This window comes from Capsicum annuum, unplaced genomic scaffold, assembly GCF_002878395.1.
Source record: "Capsicum annuum cultivar UCD-10X-F1 unplaced genomic scaffold, UCD10Xv1.1 ctg1985, whole genome shotgun sequence".
Lineage (NCBI taxonomy): Eukaryota > Viridiplantae > Streptophyta > Magnoliopsida > Solanales > Solanaceae > Capsicum > Capsicum annuum.
The window spans coordinates 81040-88666 of NW_025825704.1; positions in this window are offsets into that span (position 1 = coordinate 81040).

Here is a 7627-nt window from a genome sequence, read left to right on the forward strand (position 1 = left end):
CAATCTCTCTATCGGGCGAAACACTAGGAATGTCATTAAGGAAAACCATATAAAATTCATTGACCACTGGAACAAACTATAATAAAGGACCCTCTGAGTTAGAATTTTTAATCTAGACCAAATGGTAAAGACACCCCCTTGGAAATCAATTTTAGTCCTCTAAAATATGAAATGAATCTTCCCTTACGCATAAGGGAACTCTCTTCCCACTCAATTACCAGCTCATTTGGGAATTGGAAATTGACCCTTCGGGTCTGACAATCTAAAAAGGTAAAACACAAATGGAGCCAATCCATCTATAAAATCATATCAAAATCAAACATGCTTACTCTACTAGATCCAATAATATCTCCCCACCACAAATAGATACCACACAACCCCTATAGACTCATCTTTCCACAATAGAGTCACCCATCGGGTAGATATAGAAAAGGTATTTAGAATACTCTTAGGACCAAAACCAACATAAATAGCCACATAAAGGGTCACATAAAATAAGGTAGACATGGGATCAAGAAGATAATACACATCACGAGAGAAAAGTTTTAGCATACTAGCAAAAGAATCAGGAGAAGTCTTAGAATCCTGATGAGTGGAAAGAGAAAATAGATGATTCCGACAACTGTTGGAGCTAGAAGTAGCACACATAGGTGTAGGACCTAAATAATCAACTATCGAGACCTTATTAACTAGTAGAAACATTTCCTAAAGGACGATTTCTCTGAATATATCTATGCTAGCCATATCTAAAAAAACATATTCCTTCTTTCATCACAAAAGCCGCGGTGCAACTATCTACAAAATCTACAAAGAGGACGAGATGGAGCTGATTAGGCCCCACTAGCCTGAGATTGGGCATGTTGTTCCTTAAACCCACTGTTTCTCTAAAAATTATGATCATCGAATAGCTTAAGATAGGGTAGACTAATTGTAGAATAACAACTAGATTTCTCTCATTTCTTCTTAGACCACTACCTACCTTTTTACTACTATTTTTCTGGCCTCCACCTTGCTCAAAATACCAAAATCTCTTACTTTACCTCTCTTTTATTTTAGATTATTTCTTCTTTTCATCCTCAACCTGCTTCATATACACCACAATCCTAGAGATATAAAGCCATTGTTCAGGAAAGAGGCCTTGAACTCTAACACCAAGTCTTAAGGCAAGATTGAAGCAAACTTACTTATCTTAGTCTTAATGATAAACACTAGCTCAGCAGCATAGTAGGAAAGCTGATAAAACTTCAAGGCATACTCTTTCATAGACATTTGGCCTTGATTTAAATTCATGAACTCCTCATCCTTTGCCTCCCTCAACTCCTAAGAATAGAAGTGATCAATAAAAGCACTAGATAAATCCTCTAAAAATGCCAAATCTGCATCATCACCTCTAGACTAGTCCCACTTCTCAAACCACGTATGCAGGGAACTCATTACCATTATAGTCAGAAGTATGCATCACACAAAAAATATTTTCCATATCATCTATGAATCCTTGAGCATCCTTCTCAACCTTAGATATATTAAAGGTAGAAAGATTTAGTTTCATAAATTGTTCAACACGAGTAACCTTAGAAGAACTCACAATAGTACCAGTAGAACCCAACTAACAAGACTTAGATGTAACCAACTAGTTCAATAGATAAATAAACGATGAAACTCTGTATTAGAAATATCACCTAGAGGCTACTAAGTAAAAGTATCACCAGTGGGAAAAGTATTAGTGGGGATCAGTAAAACTTCACTAGGGCAATTAGAAGCAGTGACCTTAGACTTGGTCTGAACTTCATAAGTCAGATGACTCCCATCCATATTATCCTTAAGCAAGATAGAGGGGTTTCCATGAGAATCAAATCTTCTACAAGGCATGATCTAAAAAGTAAGAAAATGAGAATTAGAGGAGATTTCGACACCCTAGACTTTAAAGCTCAAAAGTAGATCACGAAAAAGGTAAATTGAAACACCCTGGTTTTGCGACCTTAGAAAATTTCCTAGAATTATGGTTTCTATACCTAATAAGACTCAAGGATATGAGCCGTATGTTAGGGTATGGATGATATGGTCTAGTCATATACTGACCAATGTTGGTTGGTGAGATGGATTTTGATTATTGGAATGGATACAAATTAGGGGTACAAGTCATATTGGTGTGTATAGATCATTTGGTTCCTTAACATAATCTTAGACTTAGTTACTTAGGCTAGATCTGAGTAAGAGTGGATCACCATGACCCATAATCTAGGGTACTAGTTGTACCAAGGACTCGTATAGTGGATAGCGTCTAAATATTCCTAGGTTTAAATCTATAAGGGATACGGATAAAGGGTATGAATTAGATAATTTGGATAAAACTTGATTGGATGAGTCGTATGCTAGAATTTATTGGATCCAAAGGTTGAGTCTAGGATACAAGTAGAGAGTACCACTCATATTATAGGGTATGACTCGTGAGGGTTAGTTGTAACCTTAAGGTGTGATTTTGTACAACTTAAGTAAGGGTATTCTAAATATTTCCCCACTTATCCTAATAGGGTCCCACGACTTCTAACCTACTTATAAGGTCATTTACCCTTTTATTCCATTCATTAACAATTAGAAACTTTTCTAAAACACTCTATAATTCTCTCAAAATCTTTTGGGCAATGGAAGCTAGGGTTTCAACAAGAAGATTGATTTAGGACTTGTCATGGTGATTTCTTTCCATCAACATATTGTTTTAAGGCATGTTATCTTCCCTCATTGGTAATTATATATAAAATCCTGGTTTAAATAAATGTTTTCATGACTTCATTGATTGGATGGTTTTGGTTTTCAAATATGAATTAGGGGTTTTGATATTATATGGTTGGTTATGCTTTTCCATGGTTTTAATTATTCTTTATGTGCATTAATAGTAGTTTTGGATAATTGGATTGTATGAAAATGGTTTAATGGTAATTAGAATTGGTTTTGGTTATATTATTCTCGCAATGTGTTTGAAAAAATACCTATAATAATGATTTTATAGCATTGAGTATTTTCAATGGAACTTTTGCTTGCTTTGAAACTTGGTAAAGGAATTATGCATGGTTTAATTGGATTGGAATGGTAAAATTCTAAATGGTTATGATTGTGGGTTATATGAAATCTCCCAACTAGTTTAATATGGCCAATGGAAGGGCACATAGAAGTCCCCTTAAACCTATATGTGGTTGGATATGGATAGTACTTACAAGTATGGTCAGTATAAAGATACCAACACTAAATACCCTTGGTTAATAAATGGTAAATGGATTCATTGGTTTCTCTGTAGTGGTTTTAATTGGACAATAATGGCAGGATATGTAGCAAAGTCGTGGAAGGTGGAGTCCTTGGGCGACCAAAATTGGAAACTTATATTTGCCAATGTAAGGTTCGTCTTGGTAGCTGTGTGCATAATGTCACACAATATTTGTAGGGATGTACTAGTCATCCTAGGTTTTTTTCTTATTCATACGTTTTTACGCATTAGGGCTCTTTCAGAAGGGGGGCTGAACCCAAAATAACCATGAGTATTTTAGGATGGTAAAGCTATATAGCCTAGGTAAGGGTTTGAAAGGCATTCTAAACCCCATACCCTTTCCTGATATAGTTATATATATGTATGGTTATGTGTATAAGGATGGTTTTACATGGTCTTATAAATTACATTATTTTATCCTTATCCTGAGATCATGCAAGCGTTTACCTGCTAATTCATAACTTGTGGTTGTATACCGATGCTATGCAGGAACCACCCATTCTACTCCTACTAGATGGTGATTGACTCATGGATTAGCATTTGGACTGAAGTGGTGAGATTCCATTTTTTTGAAAGGCTCTATTTTATGTTATAGAACCTTTTAGACATTTTGGTTTTTTTTTGGATATTAGTTTTTGCAATGGTTGGAGGAATAACCCATCCAGATTTTATTATTCTTTTGGTTATAGGCTTTGTGGAACTGCTATAGGGAATGGATGAGATTGGTATAGGTGTCATCCTTAGCATTGGTATTGAGGCTGGCATCATCGGACATAATTTCTCACTATTCCATCATATTTTATTTTGGGATCAATTATGTTATATTTTTTAACATCTTTGGTTATGGCCTGGTTTATGGCCCTTGTTTTGGTATCGATTGTTATGGTTAAATTGTAGGTATGGGATCATTGGATTTAGTTGGGTTGGTCACAATTGTGATCTTACCCTAGAGTCTTTATATGAGTTGTTACACGCTTGGAATTCATCTAACTCAAGATACACGGATGAAGGTTAGGTTGGGTAACAGGGGTGATCTCTAATCTTCATCAGACTTGAGATGCCCATTACGATAAGGCCCACAGTTAGGTCGTGTTAATCTGGTATCAGATCCTAGGTTCATGGTCAATTTGGAGTTCACAAAGACGTGTCGAGTAGAGTCTCTATTAGGGGTGTGTAGCATTCTACACTAAAAAGGGAGATGCTACAAGGCATTTAGGGATGTTTTACTTTCTTGGTAATCTATTATATAGCTTGGAGTCTCAGACTTGGAATCTTCTCTATTCTTATTTGATCGTCTATCAAATCATACCTCATAGATTTTGAACATAAGAACATTTCTCTATCCCATCTAGGGGAAATACTGAAGGGGTGCATCCTACTTTTAAGGTTAATCTTCGATCTAATGGTCCTATCCCTAATACTTTTATAGTTTTAGCTATTTCTACTAGTTCTTCTTAAGGTGAGGTGACTAATGCTGAATTCAGTCAGTCTATTTATGTTAATGCCCAGATGCTCATTGATAAGGTTGAGATGGGTGCGATTGGTGCTTTCTTTGTTGAGGCCACAAAGGTTGGACAATTTATGAAAATAGGTCCTCCCATTTTTTTGGAGTAAAGGTGGAGTAGGATCCACAGGGCTTGTCAAATAAAATAGAAAAGATATTTTGGGTGATAGAGCTACCAATGTGGAGGGTGTAAACTTTTGAACTTTTCATCTCAAAGAGGTTGCATATTAGTAGTATAAAGTATGGGATAGAGATAGGGGTGATGTGGAAGAATCAGTCTTGTGGGATACTTTTTCTAAGGCCTTCTTAGATCATTTCTTTCCCCAAGAGTCTAGGAAATAAAAGCTAGAGAAGTTTGTAAACCTCAAGTAAAGGAGGATGTCTGCCAAGGAATATGCCATTACGTTTCACCAGTTGTCAAGGTACACTCTTGATTTAGGTGCTGACATGCGGGCAAGGATGAGGAAGTTCTTTTCTGTGTTGAATCGGGTTTGATTTTCGAGAACAAGACTGCCTTGCTGATTAAAGATATGGACATCTCTAGGTTGAATGTTCATATGCAATAGGTAAAGAATAAAAAGAGGGTGCCAACAGAGTTTAGAAATCGACAAGGTAAGAGGAACAGGTTTCTGACTAGGGAGGTGCTCAGTCTCAAGGTGGTCAGGATGGTGGCAAATGGCATAAAAAGATATGGGGGAATTTTGGTTCCTGTTTTTCTTCTAGTGCTCCTTACAAGGTGGGCGACAGGCGTCATCAGGGTAGTGAAAATTTTTTGGCATAGAGTGATAATCTAAGGCAAGTGGAGGTCGGTCAATTTTTTTATGCCCTCTTTGTTGGTTCTATGGTCATCCTTATTATTGTTATTATAGTGAAGTAAGGGAAAAATCCTTCAAGTATGACCAGGAAGGCCACCAGCTCAGGGATTATCCGGTTAATCAAGTTGCTACGGAGGAGAATAAGATTCTTGTGGCTTCATCTTCTGCTCCTACACCTGGTGGTATTGCATCTACTTTTGTTACTGATCCTGGTTCTAGTGTTTGTCGGAATAGGGTATATGCTTTGGCATCCCAAAAATAATCTGAGACATTACCTGATGTCATTACTGGTACATTACAGCTTTTCTCTCATGACATATATTATTTGCTTGACTTGGGTCCACTCTCTCCTATATGACTCCTAATATGTTACTATCTTTTGGTTTTGATCTAGAAGTTATTTTGGATCCTTTCTCTATTTCTACCTCAGTAGGTGACTCAATTATTGCTAAGAGAGTCTATAGGAGGTGTGTGGTATTTGTTGGTGGTAGTAAACTTTGGTAGATTTGTTTGAACTTTATATGGTGGATTTTGATGTTACTTTGGGGAGGATTGGTTACACTTTGTTACGCATTGTTTGATTGTCAGACCCACAAGGTTGTATTTAGATTTCCTTGTGAGCCAGTTATTGAGTGAGAGGGTAATTCTATTTCTCCTAGGGTCAGATTTATTTTTTATCATAGAGCTCGAAGTTTAATCTCTAACCTTTGCCTTTGTCACTTAGTCTGGGTTAAAGATTCTAATTCAGAAGGTCCTTCTTTTCAGTCAGTTACAGTGGTTAATGAGTTTGTAGAGGTTTTTCAGTATGATCTTACTGGTGTTTCTCCTTATAGTGAAATAGAGTTTGGTAGTGACTTAGTTCCAGACACTCATCCAATTTCTATTTCTCCATATAGAATGGCTCTAGCTGAGTTGAGGGAACTCAAGGAGAAACTTAAGGATCTTTTGGATAAGGGGTTTATTCATCCTAGTGTATCTCTTTGGGGTGCGCCGATGTTGTTTGTGCACAAGAAGGATGATTCTCTTCAGATATGTATATCTATAGGTAGTTGAACAAGGTGATGGTCAAGAACAAATGTCTTTTTCAAAAAATAGATTATTTATTTGACTAGTTGTAAGGTGTCAAGTTCTTTTCTAAGATAGATCTTTGATCTAGATACCATCAGCTAATGATTAGGGAGGTGGATATCCATAAAATGGCTTTTCACACTCGATATAGGCACTTAGAGTTTTTGCTATTGTCATTTGGGTTGACTAATGCTCCGGGGGCATTTATGGATCTGATAAATAGGTTTTTGTCAGTATTTTGATCTCTTTACTATTGTTTTTACTTATTGTATTCTGGTCTATTTGAAGAGTGAGGTGTATCATGCTGATCACCTTCGTGTGGTTTTGTGAACCTTAAAGGAATAATAATTGTATGCCAAGTTCTCTAAATGTGAGTTTTGGCTGAATGTTGTAACTTTCTTGGGCATATTATTTCAAGTAGGGGGATCATGGTTGATCTGCAAAAGTTTGGTATGGTGAAGAGGTGGCCTAAACCCATGACTTCATTCAACATTTAGAGTTTCTTGGGTTTAGATGGGTATTTTAGGCGATCAGTGTAAATCTTTTCATCGGTAACTACTCCTTTGACTAAGTTAACTCAGAATAAGGTCAACTTTTGTTAGTCAGATGCTTGTGAAAGGAGTTTTGAGAAGTTGAAGGATAAGTTAACTTTGACTTAAATTATAACTTTTCCATAAGGCAATAATGGATTTATTATTTATTATGATGCATCTTGGGTAGGGCTTGGTTTTGTGTTGATGCAGTATGAGAAGGTGATTGTCTGTGCTTCCAGGCAGTTTAAACTGCATGAAAGGAATTATTCTACTCATGGTTTAGAGCTATTGGTAGTTGTGTTAGCTTTGAAATATGGTGGCATTATTTGTATGGTGTTTATGTGGATGTCTTTTCTAATCATAAGAGTCTATAGTATGTGTTCACTCAGAAGGAGATTAATCTTAGGTTGAGGAGATGTCTTGAGCTTCTTAAGGACTATGATATGAG